This window comes from Salmo salar, chromosome 17 (genome assembly GCF_965601325.2).
Source record: "Salmo salar chromosome 17, fSalSal1, whole genome shotgun sequence".
NCBI lineage: Eukaryota > Metazoa > Chordata > Actinopteri > Salmoniformes > Salmonidae > Salmo > Salmo salar.
Window position 1 is genome coordinate 58,195,690 of NC_138307.1, and position 24,195 is coordinate 58,219,884.

Genomic DNA, 24,195 nt, shown 5'->3' on the forward strand with positions numbered 1-24,195 from the left:
CCTAAATTCTGGAGCACAGCTCAATCTGATAATGAATAATCTAGCTATTGAGCAAGTTAAAGAGACTAAATTAATTGGTGTCACCTTGGATAGTAAACTGTCATGGTCAAAACGTATTGGCTCAATTGTTGTGAAGATGGGGAGAGGTCTGTAATTGATAAAGAGATGCTGTGCTTTTTGACACCACATTCCACAAAGCAAGTCCTGCAGGCTATAGTTTTGTCTTATCTTGATTATTTCACAGTCATATGGTCAGTTGCGGCAAAGAAGGACCTAGAAACTGCAGCTGACCCAGAACAGAGCAGCACGTCTTGCTCTTCACTGTAATTAGAGGGCTAATATCAATACTATGCATGCCAGTCTCTCTTGGCTAAAAGTATACTGACTGCGTCACTTCCTGTTTTTATAAGGAACGTGTTCAAAATTCCAAATTGTTTGCATAGTCAACATACACACAGAACTGACACACACACTTACCGTACCAGACATGCAAGCAGGGGTCTTTTCACAGTCCCCAAATTCAAGAAAATGTACAGTATTATATAGAGCCATGATTCCATGGAGCTCCCATCTCAGATTGCTCCAGTGAACAGCAAACCTGGTTTAAAAAAAACGAATAAAGCAACACCTCACCACACGCCTCTCCCCTATTTGACCTAGATATTTTATGTGTCTGTACTGTACCGTTCCAGCCATTATTATGAGCCATCCTCCCCTCAGCAGCCTCCACTGATGTACTGATATGTAGGCTATGTGTGGTGTTTAAAATGTATGTAGTTCTGTTCTTGTCTATTAATGTTCTGTATTATGTCAGGTTTTATATGGACCCCAGGAAGAGTACTTGCTACTATCGCAACAGCTAATGGGGATCCTAATATAATACCCCAAATAAACAGTGGTCAACAACAATCAGAAGAAATGTGAATGAAGTATGTTTGAGTTTGAGCAGGATTGACATTCCAAAGCGTTGAGTGAGATTGAGTGTGTCAACATAACTCATGTTATTATAGTTGTTATTAGTGGGGATATTCTAACACCCATTTCAAAGGAGAGGTTCAGGGATATAAGCAGTTGTTTCCTCTGGAGGGTGCATGACTTAGCTAAACTATGCGTTGCACTTCACTCCAGAGGAAGCAGTTAGATTAGTGAAATGTTTAAAATATCTAGAGTCACTCAAGTACTGAAGTGTTTGTGTGTCTTGTGTACGTCCATGCTGAAACCGACATCACAGTCTGCGTCACAGGCCATGTATGAAGTCCAGTGTTGACAGTCTCCCTGTTACAGGCCAAATGGGTCTGTTCTGATCCATTACAACAAACAGACGGTTTCATTGAATGATATGTTGTTGTGTTTGTCTTTTAAAGCCACGGCTGTATTTAAAGTTGAAGCACGCAGACAGCTCCTGTGTCTTGGTCATTTGCAGCAGACTGCAATTTAATTCCTGTCCTCTTACCTCTTCCTCCCTCTCTTCCTCCCTCTCTTCCTCCCTCTCTCCATAAGCCGTCACTACTGGTGAGTCAATAGTAGCTTAGCAAATGTTACTTGAAACACTTGGATTGCAGACTGATTTGAGTACAGAGATCACTGAGGTTGGTGGTTTCGCTGTGTGTGGGATGTGTTGAATTATTGCATTTCCTCAGGCAGGTGTGTTGTAGTCAGAGTGTTGGTGTGTGTTTGTAGTTATACATATGTCTCTGTATGTGTCTGTGTGCCTGTGAGTGGGAGACAGCTGGGTTTTAACCCAGCTGTTAAAGTTTTATTTCCGCTTGGTGCTTGTGGTTGTGATTAACAACTCCCTTGTGACTTGTGTGTGTGTGTGTGTGTGTGTGTGGCGTGTGTGTGTGTGCTCATGCAAATGAGCATGGGTGGACTAGTAGGGGAAGTGACGCAGGAAGCAGCAGAAGAACAAGAGCTGCAGACATTAGGCTACACTGCTGCAGAGAAACGGAGGGAGAAAGAGAGGGAGGCAGATGGAGAGAGAAACTAGCTGTACATGCAGCACTGCTAAAATGCTCCATAATTTGCTCACAAGAAACAGACGTAGATAAGTTTAGTGTGTGTCTGTTTGAGTGTGTGACTGGTCATGTGTTTATGCGTTTGATAACAAGATGTTAACCGTAACGTGGCATGGCATTTGTGTATCCAGAGCCCTCCATGTTCCTGCTCTCAGCAAACTCTACTGTTGCCAGAGCTACAACAGCTCTAACACAGTTCTAAGTCTCTCTTGAACACTAATCTAGACTGTTCTAGAATGGAAGGGTTTTAGCCCTGAGGTGAGCAGCTGGCTCTAGTTTAGAGCAGGTTGATTCCAGAACTGAGCAGTCTGGTGGATGGGTATGCAGTGTCAGTGTGTCAGGGCTGTCAGAGTTGGCAAAAGGGTGGCCTGGGGAGGGTGTGAAATGAAACCCCATTAGGGTACTAGCAAATGAGGAGAAAACTCCTGATGAGATGTCTACAAATTGCCTGTATAGATCTCCCTTCCCTTACATTCCATATCAGTTATTTATCATTCTGACAATAACTGCAGTTGCATTAGGGTCTTTGTCAGCGGGTAAATGTTATGTCAAAATTATAAAACAACTCTGGCTAGGCTGTCTGAATGTGTGGGCTCACCAATTAAGCATACTGGAATTTGGATGAGAGGGAGAAAGAGACCGAGAGATGAATAAAGAGAGGTGAAAGAAAGAGCGAGCGAATGAGTGAGAGGGTTGGTTGTCAAGCTGACTGGCAGAGGGGTGGGTTGGGTAGGGAGTGGGATGCATTTTCACACAGCAGTCACATGAGCTGTACTTGGCAGCCACTATTTGCTTTGATTCTGTCCAGCCAGGGAGAACAAGACGTTCTCATTCCGGAACCCATCCCGGACCCTGGCCTGTCATGAGGAAGTGGAGCAGTCGTCAAAAGAGAGAGCGAGAGAAAGCATGGAGCCTCATTCAACCCAGAGTGAGAGTTAGAGGGGAAGTGCAGAATGCTACGGCTAACTAAGTAGGCCACAGGCACAGCGTCTGTCACATGAACGCTGCTGCAGCGTTAGCCATTCTCTAGTGTATGTGTTACCACAGAGTGGAAGAGAGAATTCATCATTTACTGTACATTATACCTAATGGGGTTGGCTATATATGGAGAAAGACAGAGTGCTTTGGTAAAGCAGGGCAGTGACTAGCTACGTCAGAGCTTCCAATATCCTGTGAAAGACAAATATCGACAGTGGTTATTTGATTAAAAAAAAAGAAAAGGAAAATTCAGATGTCTCCTTGACGACCCCCCCCATGATCACATGACCCTTGGAGCTCAATAACCACTACAAAGAAGTGGAAGTACTATTGTTTCCTTAAAGAGGAAATCCACAGTAGGGGAAACGGTGCCATGGTCCGCCCCACGGGCGTTGTTATTGTTTTTGTTTTGTTGTCAAAGTAGAGCTGGGAAGCGTTGTGCATCATGGTAAAAGGATTCCAGCTTTAAACACAGGTTGATGATCTCTCTAACTCACCTTAAAATACAGAAAAATCCCTGAGAAGAAATCAAATGTTAAGGGATTGTGTCCAGTCAGAGAGGAAGAGGCTCCGTTCCCATCAATCTGTCTACGTGAGAATACAGCGATAAGCAGACCAAGTGGGGATTTTTTTGTATGGAGGTCTATGAGAGAGGGTTGGATTTGGTCAATAAAATGTTGTATTGTTAATTTGCTAAGTGAGACTTATTTAATCCAATAAACGTTTTGTAATGTTAAGGTTGTTCCAAATGTATTGATATACATTGAGTGTACAAAACACTAATATTGAGTTGCACCCCCAATTGCCCTCAATTGCACCTCCATGCCCCCCCACAATTTGTCGGGGCATGGACTCTACAAGGTATCGAAAGCGTTCCACAAGGATTCTGGCCCATGTTGACTCCCATGCTTCCCAAAGTTGTGTCAAGTTGGCTGGATGTCCTTTGGGTGGTGGACCATTCTTGATACACACAGGAAACTGTTGAGTGTGAAAAACCCAGCAGCGTTGCAGTTCTTGACACACTCGAACTGGTACACCTGGCACCTACAACCATACCCTGTTCAAAGGCACTTAAATATTTTGTCTTGCCCATTCACCCTCTGAATGGCACATATATACATTCCATGTCTCAATTGTCTCAAGGCTAACAATCTTTCTTTAACCTGTGTCCTCCACTTTATCTACATTGATTTGAAGTGACATCAGTAAGGGATCATAGCTTTCACCTGGATTCACCTGGTCAGTCTATGTCATTGAAAGAGCAGTTGTTACTGATGTTTTGTACACTGAAATATTTGATATCGGAGTTGTCTTTTGTTCACACGAGTATCTGGCCAAACAATGTGCAAGTCTAGTGCTAGAATGTTCCCACCTGATCTCACCTCCTCCCACCTGCCTTTCTGACAACGACTCCCATTGTTAGGGCAGAGACAAGACCATTTTGTCCTTATATAGATTATCTCTGGTCCAGTTCTTATCTGAAGTCACAGGAAATGAGGTCATCACTTCACTCTAGTCTGGTGGTGAAACAGTGTCTGCTGCTCCCTTTTCTAATTTTCAGCTATCCCTCACCACCCTGACACTCTCTCACCCATCAACAAGTCACACCACTACTGTAAGGAAGATAACACTATCCCTCTCTTGTGTGAGGATCTAACATCCAGAGAAAGAGAGAGAGAGAGAGACACACACACACACACACAGAGGGAGAGAGAGGGCACAGGAAAGAGACAGCACAAACAAATAAAGCAACAGATCGATGGAAGCCCATTTTGGGGCCCCTGCTGTCAACAGACAGGGCTTGTATTTGCATTTGGATTTATTCCCTGTTCTGTCTCTGTGAACACCCGTCTCTGAGTGCTACTGCTGCTGCTGGGAGATTGACCCCCAGCCTGTCATCTGTCTTTGTCTGACTGGAGGAGGCCTCTCTCTCTCTCTCTCTTTCTCTCTTTCTGATTCTCTCTCTGATTTTCATTCTCTCTCTCTCTCTCTCTCTCTCTCTCTCTCTCTCTCTCTCTCTCTCTCTCTCTCTCTCTCTCTCTCTCTCTCTGATTCTCTGTCTCTCTCTGCTTCTCTCGCTCGCTCTATTACTCTCTCTTTCTCTCTCCACGGAGCTGTGTCGTCTCCCAGTGACTACATGAAATGTGATGACTGGGGAGGACTTTGGTTCCCAGTATGAGATGGAAACAGGGTTACAAGGGGATAGAAACTGGTACACTGATGATTAGGATTCCCAGGAAGATGTATAAAACTCTTGTTCTGGACTAATTGATGGTGGCAGTGGGTCTCTCTCTCACACACACACACACACACCACCACACACACACACACACACACACACACACACACACACACACACACACACACACAAAATCACACAGGTCCTCAAATCCAGGATCATTACATTCGTCCCACCCATTTCCAGGTGTGACAGGCCTAGATTGATGGGTGACTGGCTTATGGACGAATGTAATGATGGACGTGGAACACTTACCATTTTAAGACTTTCCTCTGCTTCTACCCAAGCAAGGTTTTCCCCAAAAGGTTCCACTGAGTCTAACCATTTTGAAGTGCTATGTGCGAGTTTATGAAATTATATATGGCTTAGCTTTACAACGTTGTTTGATGTTTTGTGCCAAATATATAATGTGGGATGAAGGACTACTTTTGTGCATATACAGTACCAGTACCAGTTTGGACACACGTACTCATTCCAGTATTTTTCTTTATTTGTACTATTTTCTACATTGTAGAATAATAGTGAAGACATCAAAACTATGAAATAACACATGGAATCATGTAGTACCCAAAGAAAGTGTTAAACAAATCAAAATATATTTGAGATTCTTCAAAGTTGCCACCCTTTGCCTTGATGACAGCTTTGCACACTCTTGGCATTCTCTCAACCAGCTTCATGAGGAAGTCTCCTGGAATGCATTTCAATTAACAGGTGTGCCTTGTTAATTTGTGGAATTTCTTTCCTTTTTTAATGCGTTTTAGCCAATCAGTTGTGTTGTGACAAGGTAGGGGGGTATACAGAAGATAGCCCTATTTGGTAAAAAAACAAATCCATATTATGGCAAGAACAGCTCAAAATAAGCAAAGAGAAATGACAGTCCATCATTACTTTAAGACATGAAGGTCAGTCAGTCTGGAAAATGTCAAGAACTTTGAAAGTTTCTTCAAGCGCAGTCGCAAAAACCATCAAATGCTGTGATGAAACTGGCTCTCGTGAGGACCGCCACAAGAAAGGAAGACCCAGAGTTACCTCTGCTGCAGAGGAGAAGTTCATTAGAGTTACCAGCCTCAGAAATTGCAGCCCAAATAAATGCTTCACAGAGTTCAAGTAACAGACACATCTCAACATCAACTGTTCAGAGGAGACTGCGTGAATCAGGCCTTCATGGTCGAATTGTTGTAAAGAAACCACTACTAAAGGACACCAATAAGAAAAAGAGACTTGCTTGGACCAAGAAACATGAGCAATGGACATTAGACCAGTGGAAATCTGTCCTTTGTTCTAATGAGTCCAAATTGTAGATTTTTGTTTCCAACGGCGTGCCTTTGTGAGACGCAGAGTAGGTGAAAGGATGATCTCCGCATGTGTGGTTCCCACCGTGAAGCATGGAGGAGGAGGTGTGATGGTGTGGGGGTGCTTTGCTGGTGACACTGGCGGTGATTTATTTAGAATTCAAGGCACACTTAACCAGCATGGCTACCACAGCATTCTGCAGCAATACGCCATGCCATCTGGTTTGCATTTTTTTATTAAACATTTTATTTAACCTTTATTTAACTAGGCAAATCAGTTAAGAACAAATGCTAATTTTACAATGACTGCCTACCCCAGCCAAACCCTCCCCGAACCCGGATGATGCTGGGCCAATTGTGCGCCGCCCTATGGGGCTCCCGATCACGGCCAGTTGTGATGCACCCAGGATCGAACCAGGGTCTGTAGTGACACCTCCAGCACTGAGATGCAGTGCTTTAGATCGCTGTACCACTCGCGAGTGTTTAGTAAGACTGTCCTGTTGAAAAACAAATGATAATGACCCAGCACACCTCCAGGCTGTGTAAGTGCTATTTGACCAAGAAGGAGAGTGATTGAGTGCTGCATCAGATGACCTGGAAAGCAGTCAACAAGTGCTCAGCATATGTGGGAACTCTTTCAAGACTGTTGGAAATCATTACAGGTGAAGCTGGTTAAGAGAATGCCAAGAATGTGCAAAGGTGTCATCAAGGCAAAGGGTGTCTTCTTTGAAGAATCTAAAATATATTTTGATTTGTTTAACAGTTTTTTGGTTACTACATGATTCCATGTGTTATTTCATAGTTTTGATGTCTTCACTATTATTCTACAATGTAGAAAACAGTGAAAATCAACAAAAACCCTTGAATGAGTAGGTGTGTCCAAATGTTTGATTGGTACTGTACATTTTCTATATGTTTTATGTGGAATGAAGAGCTGATTATATTCTATAGATTGTATCTCGTGCGCTGACTGTGCTGCTTCCAGACCTTGCTTTAGCTCAAGGCCTTAGCTTTGACTCCACAGCAACCAGCGCCAGACACGTAGGCAGCTGGCTGGAAAACACACAGTCAGAGCAGCTCAACGTCACACACACCCACACACACACGCACACACATGTACATACACACGTGTATATGCAATAAACATTATATTACCAATGTATAACAGTATGTGTGGACAAAAACATGTCACATGTCATGTCACGCACAAAGTCATGTCGCATGCTATGTTTACACTGTGCCTGTATCTGTGTGGGTGGAGGAGGAAGTTATTTGTGACTTTGTTCCTGGTGTTATCATGCCCTTGTTGTCATGCCCCACTGGCCTCCACTGAGCTGGAGCCGGATAGAGCCGAGGGCAGACATCGAGCACTCTGGAACAGACTTATCTCACTCATCACTCACAATGTCGTGTGGTGTGTGTGTGTGTGTGTGTGTGTGTGTGTGTGTGTGTGTGTGTGTGTGTGTGTGTGTGTGTGTGTGTGTGTGTCTGTGTGTGTGTGCATCATCCAATAGATGAGTATTACACATGCATAAACACAAACTGACACACTCTGTCTCTCTCTCTCTCTCTCTCTCTCTCACTTCACCCTCTTGTCTTTAACACTTTCCCAAAGGGATGTCTGGTAGTTGAATGTATACAGTTATGTCATCAGAATTCATCATGCTTGACACTGGCAGTAATAGTGGTGTCATGGTTACTACTGAGCGGAAGAATAAAACACGACTCACATTGTTGCCCTGATCATACTTAAGAGCCAAGGCCATCTTTCTTATATTATTTATCAGTAATGTTGACTCTACTTTTTCCCCATATGTATATGTGTTACTACGTCATGCATGGTGTTTACTGAATGTGTTCATGCATAATTTAATAGTCCATTTGGCAGTTGTACACTTTATCTCCGCTAGGTGTCCCTACCACCTCAGCACTGATGCACTTTCTGTTCATCTAGTTTGCTCTGAAATACCGGCGCTGTGGTTCATAACATGTACAAAACATGGTTTTAAATAGTTAGTTAAAGAGGTTAGTGCTACTGATCCAATGTCACACTGTCTCACTTTCTTCAGATTTCACCCTCCTACTGCCCTGTGTGTGTTCAAAGGAGCACTAAACAGACACTCACCATAGAAACCCACAGTGGAGGTGTCATAATGCCCATAAAACCTAGCGGTCAAACAGGGAAATGGTTCCAATTGTTTTTCCACCATTCGTCTTTCTCATAGAGGATTTTAGAAACACTTCAAATAAAGGCTGTGTTTCGTTCATTACATTTACATTTAAGTCATTTAGCAGACGCTCTTATCCAGAGCGACTTACAAATTTGTGCATTCACCTTATGATATCTAGTGGAACAACCACTTTACAATAGTGCATCTAAATCTTTTAAGGGGGGGGCCGGAAGGTGGTGATTGACTCCGCTGTCCTGGCGTCGTGAGGGAGCTTGTTCCACCATTGGGGTGCCAGAGCAGCGAACAGTTTTGACTGGGCTGAGCGGGAACTGTGCTTCCTCAGAGGTAGGGAGGCGAGCAGGCCAGAGGAGGATGAACGCAGTGCCCTTGTTTGGGTGTAGGGCCTAATCAGAGCCTGAAGGTACGGAGGTGCCGTTCCCCTCACAGCTCCGTAGGCAAGCACCATGGTCTTGTAGCGGATGCGAGCTTCAACTGGAAGCCAGTGGAGAGAGCGGAGGAGCGGGGTGACGTGAGAGAACTTGGGAAGGTTGAACACCAGACGGGCTGCGGCGTTCTGGATGAGTTGTAGGGGTTTAATGGCACAGGCAGGGAGCCCAGCCAACAGCGAGTTGCAGTAATCCCGACGGGAGATGACAAGTGCCTGGATTAGGACCTGCGCCGCTTCCTGTGTGAGGGAGGGTCGTACTCTGCGAATGTTGTAGAGCATGAACCTACAGGATCGGGTCACCGCCTTGATGTTAGTGGAGAACGACAGGGTGTTGTCCAGGGTCACGCCAAGGTTCTTAGCACTCTGGGAGGAGGACACAAGGGAGTTGTCAACCGTGATGGCGAGATCATGGAACGGGCAGTCCTTCCCCGGGAGGAAGAGCAGCTCCGTCTTGCCGAGGTTCAGCTTGAGGTGGTGATCCGTCATCCACACTGATATGTCTGCCAGACATGCAGAGATGCGATTCGCCACCTGGTTATCAGAAGGGGGAAAGGAGAAGATTAATTGTGTGTCGTCTGCATAGCAATGATAGGAGAGACCATGTGAGGATATGACAGAGCCAAGTGACTTGGTGTATAGCGAGAATAGGAGAGGGCCTAGAACAGAGCCCTGGGGGACACCAGTGGTGAGAGCACGTGGTGCGGAGACAGATTCTCACCACGCCACCTGGTAGGAGCGACCTGTCAGGTAGGACGCAATCCAAGCGTGGGCCGCGCCGGAGATGCCCAACTCGGAGAGGGTGGAGAGGAGGATCTGATGGTTCACAGTATCAAAGGCAGCAGATAGGTCTAGAAGGATGAGAGCAGAGGAGAGAGTTAGCTTTAGCAGTGCGGAGAGCCTCTGTGACACAGAGAAGAGCAGTCTCAGTTGACTGACCAGTCTTGAAACCTGACTGATTTGGATCAAGAAGGTCATTCTGAGAGAGATAGCAGGAGAGCTGGCCAAGGACGGCACATTCAAGAGTTTTGGAGAGAAAAGAAAGAAGGGATACTGGTCTGTAGTTGTTGACATCGGAGGGATCGAGTGTAGGTTTTTTCAGAAGGGGTGCAACTCTCGCTCTCTTGAAGACGGAAGGGACGTAGCCAGCGGTCAAGGATGAGTTGATGAGCGAGGTGAGGTAAGGGAGAAGGTCTCCGGAAATGGTCTGGAGAAGAGAGGAGGGGATAGGGTCAAGTGGGCAGGTTGTTGGGCGGCCGGCCGTCACAAGACGCGAGATTTCATCTGGAGAGAGAGGGGAGAAAGAGGTCAAAGCACAGGGTAGGGCAGTGTGAGCAGGACCAGCAGTGTCGTTTGACTTAGCAAACGAGGATCGGATGTCGTCAACCTTCTTTTCAAAATGGTTGACGAAGTCATCCGCAGAGAGGGAGGAGGGGGGGAGGAGGATTCAGGAGGGAGGAGAAGGTGGCAAAGAGCTTCCTAGGGTTAGAGGCAGATGCTTGGAATTTAGAGTGGTAGAAAGTGGCTTTAGCAGCAGAGACAGAAGAGGAGAATGTAGAGAGGAGTGAGTGAAAGGATGCCAGGTCCGCAGGGAGGCGAGTTTTCCTCCATTTCCGCTCGGCTGCCCGGAGCCCTGTTCTGTGAGCTCGCAGTGAGTCGTCGAGCCACGGAGCAGGAGGGGAGGACCGAGCCGGCCTGGAGGATAGGGGACAGAGAAAATCAAAGGATGCAGAAAGGGAGGAGAGGAGGTTTGAGGAGGCAGAATCAGGAGATAGGTTGGAGAAGGTTTGAGCAGAGGGAAGCGATGATAGGATGGAAGAGGAGAGAGTAGCGGGAGAGAGAGAGCGAAGGTTGGGACGGCGCAATACCATCCGAGTAGGGGCAGAGTGAGAAGTGTTGGATGAGAGCGAGAGGGAAAAGGATACAAGGTAGTGGTCGGAGACTTGGAGGGGAGTTGCAATGAGATTAGTGGAAGAACAGCATCTAGTAAAGATGAGGTCAAGCGTATTGCCTGCCTTGTGAGTAGGGGGGGGAAGGTGAGAGGGTGAGGTCAATAGAGGAGAGGAGTGGAAAGAAGGAGGCAGAGAGGAATGAGTCAAAGGTAGACGTGGGGAGGTTAAAGTCACCCAGAACTGTGAGAGGTGAGCCATCCTCAGGAAAGGAACTTATCAAGGCGTCAAGCTCATTGATGAACTCTCCAAGTGAACCTGGAGGGCGATAAATGATAAGGATGTTAAGCTTGAAAGGGCTGGTAACTGTGACAGCATGGAATTCAAATGAGGAGATAGACAGATGGGTCAGGGGAGAAAGAGAGAATGTCCACTTGGGAGAGATGAGGATTCCAGTGCCACCACCCCGCTGGCCAGATGCTCTCGGGGTATGCGAGAACACGTGGGCAGGCGAGGAGAGAGCAGTAGGAGTAGCAGTGTTATCTGTGGTAATCCATGTTTCCGTCAGTGCCAGGAAGTCGAGGGACTGGAGGGTAGCATAGGCTGAGATGAACTCAGCCTTGTTGGCCGCAGACCAGCAGTTCCAGAGGCTGCCGGAGACCTGGAACTCCACGTGGGTCGTGCGCGCTGGGACCACCAGGTTAGAGTGGCAGCGGCCACGCGGTGTGAAGCGTTTGTATGGCCTGTGCAGAGGGGAGAGAACAGGGATAGACAGACACATAGTTGACAAGCTACAGAAGAGGCTACGCTAATGCAAAGGAGATTGGAATGACAAGTGGACTACACGTCTCGAATGTTCAGAAAGTTAAGCTTACGTTGCAAAAATCTTATTGACAAATAGGTAACCTCGATAGTTTCAGTACTACACCTTATCATGATACAAAAGCAACTATGTAGCTAGCTAACATAGCACTAATCAAGACGTTCCTTTGTAATGTATTTAGTTTCTAAAATGCTGCTCGTCGGTAATAGTTGGCTAGGTTTGGAAAAATGGCGTCGCGTGGGACGAAAATAGCTGGCTAGCTAACCTCGATAATTACTCTAAACTACACAATTATCAAGCTATGACAAAGACAACTATGTAGCTAGCTAACACTGCACTAGTCAAATCGTTCCGTTGTAATGTATTAGTTTCTACAGCGCTGCTAGTCGGTAACGGTTGGCTAGCTAGCGGTGAGTTTGATGATGACTATGTGTGTTGACTAAGTCTGGAGTCTGGACAACGGCGTCGGGTCGCGGCGCGGCTGGCTAGCTAACCTCGATAATTACTCTAAACTACACAATTATCTTACATTTACAAAGACAGCAAAGACAACTATGTAGCTAGCTAACACTACACTAATCAAGTCGTTCCGTTGTAATGTTGTAATGTAATAGTTTCTACAGTGCTGCTAGTCGGTAGAAGTTGGCTAGTTGGCTAGCTAGCAGTGTTGACTACGTTAGGAGGACGAAAACAGCTGGCTAGCTAACCTCGGTAATTACTCTAAACTACACAATTATCTTTGATACAAAGACGGCTATGTAGCTAGCTAAGAAAAATTGCTCAGATCAAACAAATCAAACCAATGTAATGTACTGAAATGTAATATTACCTGTGGAGCGAAGCGAAGTGCGACTACTCGCTCCAAACCGGAAGTCAGCCAAAAGGCTTACCGTGATGTGTTGATAACCATGTAAATCTCTCTCGGACAGGGTGACTTATCCATATATTCACCTCTATTTACTCTGATTCAAAAATGATAATTAGCATCAAAGTAGACATCATGCAAGACTACAAATCCCTGCAAGCTCCTGCATGTCATCTCTAGCTGACACCTTTGCTAACAGATATTGTGTCAATTTAAAACTTGCACAAAACAGTTCACAGAATTGTCAATTTAAAGATATGTAGGCAATTTATTCATTACTACATTTAGCCAACATTAGATACTTAATCCAGAGATTCTTAACTTTGCCTCGAGTCGGAATTCTCGTCCAGATCATGATGGCATTTGTAGTTCTTTATGATAGCCACATTAGCATTTCATTTGGGGGGGGGGGGGGGGGATATAGGTGAATATATTGATAAAAGTCACCTTGTCCTAGGGAGATTTACATGATTATCAAAACGTCACGCCAGAGTAAGCATACACGAAACACAGCCCTTATTTTAAATGTTTCTAAAATTACCTATGGGAAAAATGAATGGTGGAAAAAAGATTGGAACCATTTCCCTGTGACTGCTAGGTTGTTATGGGTATTATGAATGTCATGGCTGTCGTAGGAGAGAGAGGACCAAGGCGCAGCGGGTTGCATGTTCATCTTTATATTTATTGTGAACACGAGAAAACAAGAAAACAAAGAATGACAGACCGACAGTTTCACAGGCTACAAAAATAACAGCAGTGCGAAATACAACTACCCACAATTAACAACCCCAAACACATACCTATATATAGGACTCTCAATCAGAGGAAAATAGAAACACCTGCCTCCAATTGAGAGTCCACACCCAAACATAAACTAAACTAGACAGAACGTAGAAAATACAACCTAGAACATACCCAACACCCAGAACTAACAAATCACACAACCAACCACCCCGACCCAACCAAAACAAATACCCTCTGCCATGTCCTGACCAAACTACAATACCTAAACTGGTCAGGACGTGACAGTACCCCCCCCCCCCCCAAAGGTGCAGACCCCGCATGCACCTCAAAAGAATTTAATAAACCCCTAACTAAAGGGAGGGAAGGGAGGGTGGCTGCCAACAACGACGGCACCTGTGCTACACCCCCCCTCCCCAATCCACCTATACTGGAGGTGGCTCAGGTTCTGGCCTACTGTCCTCCGGACCGTAGGCAGATTCACTCGGTTCCGGGCCGTAGGCAGCCTCATTTGGTTCCGAGCCGTAGGCAGACTCATTTGGTTCCGAGCCGTAGGCAGACTCATTTGGTTCCGAGCCGTAGGCAGACTCATTTGGTTCCCGAGCTGTAGGCAGACTCATTTGGTTCCGAGCTATAGTAAACTTCATTCTGATCCGGGTCGCGGGCAGACTCACTCGGTTCCGGGTCGCGGGCAGACTCACTCGATGCCGGACACTCTGGACGAGGCACTGTTGCCGGACACTCTGGATGAGGCACTGTTGTCGGACACTCTGGACGAGGCACTGTTGCCGGACACTCTGGACGAGGCACTGTTGCCGGACACTCGGGCCTGGTCTGCCGCACTGGAAGCCTGATGCGTGGGCCTGGTAGTGGAGGTACCAGCCTGGGGACACGCACCTCCGGGCTAGTGCGGGGAGGGGGAACAGGCTGAGTTGGACTGGGCTGACACACTGGAAGCCTGATGCGTGGTGCTGGTACTGCGCATACCGGCCTGAAAATCCCCAGCCTCGTCACAGCACCCATCACCCCAAAGCACGGGACTTGTCCAGTCAATGGTTGTTTGGAAAAAACACGGGGATTTGGTTTGGGACTTAATCCTCACCCAGCCAACCTACCCGTGTGCCCCCCCCAAAAAGATTATTGAGGTTGCCTCTCCGGCTTCCTCGCCAGCCGTGTTCCCCAGTAGCGATTCCGGTCCTCCCCAGACTTCCTCCATGGGCCCTCTCCGGCCAGAATCTCCTCCCAAGTCCATGACTCACGATATTCCACCTGTTGTTCCCTCCTCCGCTGCTTGGTCCATTTTAGGTGGGTAGTTCTGTAACGGCTGTTGTAGGAGAGAGAGGACCAAGGCGCAGCGGGTTGCGTGCTCATCATTATAATTTATTAAATAAACGTGAACACGGAAAACAAAGAACGACAGTTTCACAGGCTACAATAATAATAATAATAATAATAATAATAATAATAATAATAATAATAATAACAGTAGTGCGAAATACAACTACCCACAATTAACAACCCCAAACACATACCTATATATAGGACTCTCAATCAGAGGAAAATAGAAACACCTGCCTCCAATTGAGAGTCCATACCCAAACCTAAACATAGAAAAACTAAACTAGATAGAACGTAGAAAATACAACCTAGAACATACCCAACACCCAGAACTAACAAATCACACACCCTAAACACAACCAACCACCCCGAACCAACCAAAACAAATACCCTCTGCCACGTCCTGACCAAACTACAATACAAATAATATCTAAACTGGCCAGGACGTGACAATGAATCATACTGTGGTACACTATAGACGTGCAGCGTTACCTGGAACTCTACTGTTTTGTGTGTGTGCGTATGTGTCCACTGTCTTGCTGTGATGATAAATGGGGATGAGTGTTTTTCCTTGCCCCCCCGTGAGGGGTCTTGCATTGAAATCATTGCAAAGTGCATCGAAGTGTCTTCTCTCTTACACACACACACACACATTGCATCGAAGTGTCCTCTCTCTTCCACACACACACACACACACACACACACACACACACACACACACACACACACACACACACACACACACACACATACATACACATAACCACATGTTTGTTTTACTATGGACCAAACAGTTGATTCCCATTCAAAATCATATGTTTCCTAACCCCTAAACCTAACCTTAACCCCTAACTCCTAACGCCTAACCCAAATTGTAACCCCAACCCTAAACCTAACCGCTACGCCTAAAATGTCCCTTTTCCTCGTGGGGACTGGCGAAATGTCCCCACTTGTCCGAATGTTCCTTGTTTTACTATCCTTGTGGGGAAGACTGTCCTTGTGAGGACTTCTGGTCCCCACAAGGACAATAAAACTAAAAACACACGTGGAGAGTGCTGCCCTCAGAGCCACTCTAATGGCATTAGTCAGGCCTCACCAAAGGAGCATAGCTGCTGTTCATTTCAATTAAGAGCATGTCAAGACCAAGTCCAACACGGCGCTGGAGTGAGCTCTGCCTAATTTAACTCATTTCTTATTTATGAGAGAGAATGCAAGTAATACATAAACATTCTGTTCACTCGCTCGCTCGCTCTCTCTCTCTCTCTCTCTCTCTCTCTCTGGATGTTAGCACTATCCCTCTCTTGTGTGAGGATCTATCTTCCTTACAGTAGTGGTGTGACTTGTTGATGGGTGAGAGAGTGTCAGGGTGGTGAGGGATAGCTGAAAATTTGAGAAGGGAGCAGCAGACACTGTTTCACCACCAGGCTAGAGTGAAGTGATGACCTCATTTCCTGTGACTTCAGATAAGAACTGGACCAGAGATAATCTATATAAGGACAAAATGGTCTTGTCTCTGCCCTAACAATGGGAATCGTTGTCAGAAAGGCAGGTGGGAGGAGGTGAGATCAGGTGGGAACATTCTAGCACTAGACTTGCACATTGTTTGGGCAGATACTCGTATGAACAAAAGACAACTCCGATATCAAATATTTCAGTGTACAAAACATCAGTAACAACTGCTCTTTCAATGACATAGACTGACCAGGTGAATCCAGGTGAAAGCTATGATCCCTTACTGATGTCACTTCAAATCAATGTAGATAAAGTGGAGGACACAGGTTAAAGAAAGATTGTTAGCCTTGAGACAATTGAGACATGGAATGTATATATGTGCCATTCAGAGGGTGAATGGGCAAGACAAAATATTTAAGTGCCTTTGAACAGGGTATGGTTGTAGGTGCCAGGTGTACCAGTTCGAGTGTGTCAAGAACTGCAACGCTGCTGGGTTTTTCACACTCAACAGTTTCCTGTGTGTATCAAGAATGGTCCACCACCCAAAGGACATCCAGCCTGTGGGACGCATTGGTGACAACATGGGCCAGCATCCCTGTGGAATGCTTTCGACACTTTGTAGAGTCCATCCCGACGAATTGGGTCTGTTCTGAGGGCAAAAAGGTGTGCAACTCAATATTAGGAAGGTGTTCCTAATGTTTTGTACACTCTGTGTATATCAATACATTCAGAACAACCTTAACATTAGGAAACTTATATTCGATTAAATAAGCTTCACTTAGCAAATTAGCAGTACAACATTTTATTGACCAAATCCAACACTCTCATAAACCTCCTTATAAAAAATCCCCACTTGGTCTGATTATCGCTTTTGGTGGGAGTGGAGCCTCTTGCTTCGGTTCTTCCTCTCTGACTGGACACAATCCCGTATCATTTGATTTCATCTCACGTTTTTTTCTGTATTTTAACTAGTTGAGTTTGAGATCATCCAAATAGTTTCAGGACTAGTGTTCAAAGCTGGAATCCTTAATGGTGAAACTGCCACGTCCATTTGCAATATTACAATAACAAAGAAGTTACTGCGAACATACAACCCTGTTTTTTTTCCTCCTCTGACATCATTGCATGCGCGATAGAACAGCAGCATATCTAATGCAACAATGAGACAATGTACTGTAATAAAGCTCCCAACTCTCTTATCTTTACGACCTGTGCTGTGCTGCTGCTCTCACTGTGACTAGGCCTGTTGCTATAGTACCCCACCAACCCTGCTCTATAAATACAGCCCAGACCCAACACTGGGGAGGCATTTCGGTGGATGATAAGTAAATAAGCTTTTCCCCTACCCACTCTGTTACCTGGTGTTGGGTTTCAGAACTGATCCAGGGACAATGTTGTGTTTTTTTTCTGCTCATAGTGCTACATTTTAGGATGGGGATGGAGTTGGGGGAAGTTGCCATGTTGTAACCTTGTTGGTGTGCCACAGTTACAGTAGGTTCAAAATGCAGTCACTTCTTCATACCATCTGAGTAGAGTAACTTATTAGCTGAAGAGCCTTAGTCATTATGACACTGCATTTGTGTGTGGGTGCTCATATTTGTCCTATTTCACACATGTACAAGTGTGTATTAATGTAGTGTGTGTGGAGGGGGGTTGCAGACTCCCGTTTCTGTGGAACAGTATAGATTTGAAAAGTCATGTATTTTCCTGCCATACTTCCTTCCTCCAGTAATTGATTAAATCAATCAACTTCGTTGTGGCGGGGCAGGGTTTATACTTGCCTATGAATAAGGGGTTATTGGTCATAAGCTGACAATGACACACGTATGATTTGCTGAGGAACACATATTTGTGTTGGGTATCGCGTGCGTCATTGGCTGATTTAATTCAGATCTCACTCTGATTGGTTCTAAGACTCCGTCTTCAGCTGCATAAACGCTGACGGTCTTCTGACGGAAACCTGTGATTGGCTGAGAGCCACAGGTCATCCATTCTAACAGGGAGGGACTGAACTTTGCACAACGTGTTTCCATAGCAACTGCGTGGAGGTCAGTTGCTGGAAAAGCATGCATGAGTCCTTTTGTAATAAAACTCTTTACAGTGTTTTTTCATCTATCTCTTCACTCACTATTTATTTTCCTCTCCCTCTCTGTCCTCAGAGCAACAGCAAACATGCCTAAACTAATACAGTCGAACAAGACGACGAGGAAGAGAGAGAGAGAGAGAGATTGTCCTCTCCTTGACTCCTCCTTCCTCTTACTTCCGTGACCCGGAAACCGGGGTGTCAAATCGTTAGTAGGTGAATGAAGGAGGCTGCTTCCCACCCTGATTAACTACTTCGACAGAAAATGCTCAAGAGTATCCTTGCGGCAGGTCGTGTGGAAGTGTTTTATAATTTGCCACACCCCCTTTGAATCAGCTGTTGTTTTCTAGGAGAAAAACAATCACACATTTAAAAACAATATGCTACTTATCCTTTTATCTAAAAAAATATATATTGGACAACTAGCCATTATTACATTTAAAAAAAATTAAAAAATGTACACATTTATTTTGGGATTGCACCCCTGTAAATGTAATTTGCGTGTTGACGCACGAGTGGAAGAGTGTCTCATTTCATGCAAGCACATTTGTTTCCACATTTTCTCTCCTTCCCTTCCATCTTCTCCTCGATTACCTTTGAACTTGTTCAAAAAGAGGCGGGAGAGAACGGAGGAAGGAGGAGTTAGCTAAACCAATTGAGCATCTCCCTGAGAGGGAGACTGAGAAAGTGATTGAGTGAAAAGGAGAGTGGGAGAACCGAAAACAGGGTGGGAAAGAGAGATGCACAGAAAAAGAGAGAGAAAGAAGCCAGGCTTGGCAAACAGAGTGAAGAGGGGAGGCTTTAAAAGAGAGGGATTCCAAAATGATGGCCGTCTTCTCCATTTTACTGGCTTGATCCCAGGTTTGTGTACCTTGACCTCGTCTTCATGGCCTATTATTGTGTCCTTGACCCATTGTACAGTGGAAATGTTTAAGCACTGGAAGTAAAACCAGGTCACAAAATAGTAGCAGCGCTGTGTGCTGACACTTTGGACTGCACTGTGACCTCCTTCTAAGCCAGAAGAACCATTCATACCCGTTTGTTAGTGTAGACCATTTTCTGTAACTTACTATGGCAAAACAAAGCATTTGTTTCCACTGTGTTCCCAATGTGTTCACAGTTTAGTCCTTGGCTGTGAAAAAAGAATGGAAAGTTTTCAAACAGGGAAACTCTGGAGAGAGAGGGGGAGATAAGGAGAGAGGGAATGGAAAAAGTGGCAGGCTGGTATTTGCATCTGTTTGCGGCTTCTGATAATTTTAAACCTTTAAGTGATTCATTGTCATCAGTGTTTGAGGTGGTTTCTTGATATAAACCCTCAAATGGGTTGGGATAATGCTACATCTCAGGGGAGTAAGCAGTAGAGCATACCAAACGTGATAACTAAAAGGAGATGTGTGCCGCCTGCCTGAGGAAGAGCAGCTTGGGTCGGAACCGACCGTGCTGCTGTACCCGTCTGCTGCTGTGTTTGATATAATCTGTTTTTCCTAAACACTATGTTTTTACATAGTCTTACATCGCAACAGATTCCTTCTACTTTGTAAAGACCAGGTGGGGACGTTTTCAGTGACTACATGAGTTTTGTCTAGAAAAGAACCAGTGTGACAGACACACAGAGGCTGACATGTTGACTATTTCGGTAGCCGTGTTTCCTGTCTCTAGTGTTCGGTGGTGTTTGTGTGTAGAAGGTCTTTAGACGTGATCTGTTATTGTCAATGTGAGCAAAGGTAACCTCATCTTATTCAACAATATATACCCCCCCCCCCCCCCCCGTTCACCTCTTCTGCCTCCACTCACCACTATGCAAGATCATTGCTCAAGCTTGTTATTTTACTGCATGTGTCATCAATGGACCTTTCTATTCTCTATCCCTCCTCTCTCCCCCCCTTTCGCTCTGCCTCTTAAAGAGACGTTCCTCCTCTCTCTGCCTATCTCCGTTCTCTGCCTCTCTCTCTCTTTTTCTCTCGCTCTCTGTGGTCAGTTTCCTGTTTGTATGTTTGTCAGTTAGTCTCTGTTTCAGAATGACCAATTTGCGCTGAGAGCCAGTCGTCCATTCTATTTCCTGGAAGAGAGGCTTATGTTGTCTCATAGGAATGGGGGATTTTCTCCACACAACAATCAGCCAGTACATAATCCAATTCTAATTACTGATAGAGACACTGTGACATACTGAATCATAACTGGAGTACTGTAGTGACTGGTGCGAATGGACAGAGGTGACTATGTTCACTGTGGTTATACAAGGCCTTTTGGATGATTGTGTTCTGTGCATATGTGCGTGTGGTGCTCCTCTTTTCCATGTGTTGGTTTGTGCCATAAACCATATATACACTATACAGTATATACAAAAGTATGTGGACACTCCTTCAAAATTTGTGGATTCCTCTACTTCATACACACCCATTATTGACAGGTGTATAAAATCAACCACACAGCCATGCAATCTCAATAGACAAACATTGGCAGTAGAATGGCCACACTGAATTAAATTTGATTTATTTTACCTTTATTTAACCAGGTAGGCAAGTTGAGAACAAGTTCTCATTTACAATTGCGACCTGGCCAAGATAAAGCAAAGCAGTTCGACACATACAACAACACAGAGTTACACATGGAGTAAAACAACATACAATCAATGATACAGTAGACAAAAAGACTATATACAATGTGAGCAAATGAGGTGAGATAAGGGAGGTAAAGGCAAAAAAGGCCATGGTGACAAAGTAAATACAATATAGCATGTAAAACACTGGAATGTTAGATTTGTAGTGGAAGAAAGTGCAAAGTAGAAATAGAAATAATGAGGTGCAAAGGAGCAAAATAAATAAATAAATACAGTAGGGGAAGAGGAAGTTGTTTAGGCTAAATTATAGATGGGCTATGTACAGGTGCAGTGAGCTGCTCTGACAGCTGGTGCTTAAAGCTAGTGAGGGAGATAAGGGTTTCCAGTTTCAGAGATTTTTGTAGTTCGTTCCAGTCATTGGCAGCAGAGAACTGGAAGGAGAGACGGCCAAAGGAGGAATTGGCTTTGGGGGTGACCAGAGAGATATACCTGCTGGAGCGCGTGCTGCAGGTGGGTGCTGCTATGGTGACCAGCGAGCTGAGATAAGGGGGGACTTTACCTAGCAGGGTCTTGTAGATGACCTGGAGCCAGTGTGTTTGGCAACGTGTATGACGCGAGGGCCAGCCTACGAGAGTGTACAGGTCGCAGTGGTGGGTAATATATGGGGCTTTGGTGACAAAACAGATGGCACTGTGATAGCCTGCATCCAGTTTATTGAGTAGGGTATTGGAGGCTATTTTGTAAATGACATCGCCGAAGTCGAGGATCGGTAGGATGGTCAGTTTTACGAAGGTATGTTTGGCAGCATGAGTGAAGGATGCTTTGTTGCGAAATAGGAAGCCAATTCTAGATTTAATATTGGATTGGAGATGTTTGATGTGAGTCTGGTATAGAGAGCTTACATTCTAACCAGACACCTAGGTATTAGTAGTTGTCCACATATTCTAAGTCAGAACCGTCCAGAGTAGTGATGCTGGACGGCGGGCAGGTACGGGCAGCGATCGGTTGAAGAGCATACATTTAGTTTTACTAGTATTTAAGAGCAGTTGGAGGCCACGGAAGGAGAGTTGTATGGCATTGAAACTCGTCTGGAGGGTTGTTAACACAGTGTCCAAAGAAGAGCTCAGTGACTTTCAACGTGGCATCCATCTTTCCAACAAGTCAGTTTGTCATATTTCTGCCCTGCTAGAGCTGTCCCGGTCTACAGTAAAGGCTGTTATTGTGAAGTGGAAACGTCTAGGAGCAACAACAGCTCAGCCGCGAAGTGGTAGGCCACAAAAGCTCACAGAACGGGACCGCCGAGTGCTGAATCGTGTACCGTGTATAAATCGTCTGTCCTCGGTTGCAATATTCACTACTGAGTTCCAAACTGCCCCTGGAAGCAACATCAGCACAAGAACTGTTCGTCGGGAGCTTCATGAAATGGGTTTCCATGGCTGAGCAGCCGCACACAAGCCTAGGATCACCATGCGCAATGCCAAGCGTCGGCTGGAGTGTAAAGCTCGCCGCCATTGGACTCTGGAGTAGTGTATACGCTTTCTCTGGAATGATGAATCACGCTTCACCATCTGGCAGTCTGATGGATGAATCTGTGTTAGGTGGATGCCAGGAGAACAATACCTGCCCCAATGCATAGTGCCAACTGTAAGGTTTGGTGGAGGAGGAATAATGGTCTGGGACTGGTTTTCATGGTTTGAACTAGGCCCCTTAGTTCCAGTGAAGGGAAATCTTAACGCTACAGCATACAATGACATTTTAGACGATTCTGTGCTTCCAACTTTGTGACAACAGTTTGGTGAAGGCCCTTTCCTGTTTCAGCATGACAATGTCCCCGTGCACAAACTGAGGTCCATAAAGAAATAATTTGTCGAGATCGGTATGGAAGAACTTGACTAGTCTGCAGAGAGCCCTGACCCCATCGAACACCTTTGGGATGAATTGAAACGCCGTCTGCGAGCCAGGCCTAATCACCAAACATCAATGCCAGACCCCACTAATGTTCTTGTGGCTGAATAGAAGCAAGTCCCGGCAGCAATTTTCCAACATCTAGTGGAAAGCTTTCCCAGAAAAGTGGAGGCTGTTCTAGCAGCAAAGGGGGGGACCAACTCCATATTAATGCCAATGATTTTGGAATGAGATGTTCGACGAGCAGGTGTCCACATACTTTTGGTCATGTAGTGTAGATTAATGGCTCCTGTGCCTCTTAGCAGGAAAAGGCTGTGACCTTGGTGATATGTTGGGTTCATTCCTGGAAACAAATGTGGCGGTCTGACATCACCAGAGTGGGAGAGGCAGAGAGCGGCAGGTAGCCTAGTGGTTAAGAGTGTTAGGCCAGTAACCAAAAGGTCGCTGGTTTGAATCCCCGAGCTGGCAAGGTGGAAAAAATCTGCCGTTCTGCCCTTGAGCAAAGCAGTTATCTCCCAACAACCACTGCTCTCTGGGCGCCGTGGACGCCGATTAAGGCAGCGCCCCGCACCTCTCTGATTCAGAGGGGTTGGGTTGAATGCATTCAGTTATGCAAGTGACTAGGTATCATCCTCCTTCTCAAATCCTGATCAGGTAAAAAAAAATGAATTAGGTTACTTCAGAGGCAAGTGCACTGTATTGCCAGAAGTCAGGTCATTTCAACATATAATACGCACATTTTTCAGTTAATCACAAGATATCAGATCACTAAGCCTCCTTAGGCTGTGGCCTAGTCTCAGTGTGTCTCTTATGGGGCCACTCAATCAGAAACCAAACATTCTCATATGATACACTAATCTCACAGTTGGTAACTAACCATCAAACCACACCAGCACAGTCAATGACAGTTTATTCATTCAGTACCTGCTGTCTTTGACAGGGTGAAATTAGGAGTGGAACTGAGACAGCCTTATTTGGCTGTTCTTTCAGATCCAAACACGTCATCAACTGTTGTGATTTGAATCAGAGATCAGCACCGTTAGTTTCAAACAAACCTCCCTCATTGGTCATTGGTGATGTCTTAGTATGGTGTGTTATAAAAAAAATTCTGAATAAAGAAACATGAGCTGGTGCACACCCAGAAAAATGATTTTGTGTGGAGGTGCTGACTAATGGAGAATAAACTATCAAAATAGAATCGCACACTCCATAAGGGACAGTGATGCCGAAACGTTGGTAATTTGTTATTAGATGAAGGCATTTCTCAGGAAATTCTTGGAATATAAACCATTTATTATCAGTATTATCTCCTGACGATGTCACTGTTTTCTGTTGCCTCCCTTTTTAGGTGAACGTTTAATTTCCTCCCAAATGAAACTCGCCACACCCTGTGACGGTT